Below are 557 nucleotides of genomic sequence, written 5' to 3'. Positions count from 1 at the left end.
CAGTCGGGGCTGCAGGGGCTGCCCTTCTCCTTCTAGTTGTTGCAGCCGCAGCGCTTGCCATGAAGAGGAGGAGAGCAACTCAGGGAACATACAGCCCAAGCCGTCAAGAGAAAGATGGCGCGCGAGTGGAAATGTGGAACGTCATCCAAATGGATGCAAGGGGCTGTGTCTGCATGTCCTGTCCAGCACTGCTGTCACCACGCTGCAGCTCAGAGAGAGGTGCTGGGGAACTGGGATAAGGGATGTGAAATGTGTCACTGTCCCCATGAAAGCTCCAAGTAACACCCTGTTCTACCGCAGCAGCCAGTCTGGGCACATCTTAGCAACTCCTCGGTGGTGGGAGCAGTCGGGGATGCAAGGGGCTGTGTCTGCATGTCCTGTCCAGCACTGCTGTCACCACGCTGCAGCTCAGAGAGAGGTGCTGGGGAACTGGGATAAGGGATGTGAAATGTGTCACTGTCCCCATGAAAGCTCCAAGTAACACCCTGTTCTACCGCAGCAGCCAGTCTGGGCACATCTTAGCAACTCCTCGGTGGTGGGAGCAGTCGGGGCTGCAG

Source organism: Buceros rhinoceros, unplaced genomic scaffold, assembly GCF_000710305.1.
Source record: "Buceros rhinoceros silvestris isolate BGI_N320 unplaced genomic scaffold, ASM71030v1 scaffold7296, whole genome shotgun sequence".
Lineage (NCBI taxonomy): Eukaryota > Metazoa > Chordata > Aves > Bucerotiformes > Bucerotidae > Buceros > Buceros rhinoceros.
The sequence above is the reverse complement of the archived record's forward strand: the minus strand, read 5'-3'. Positions refer to the sequence as shown.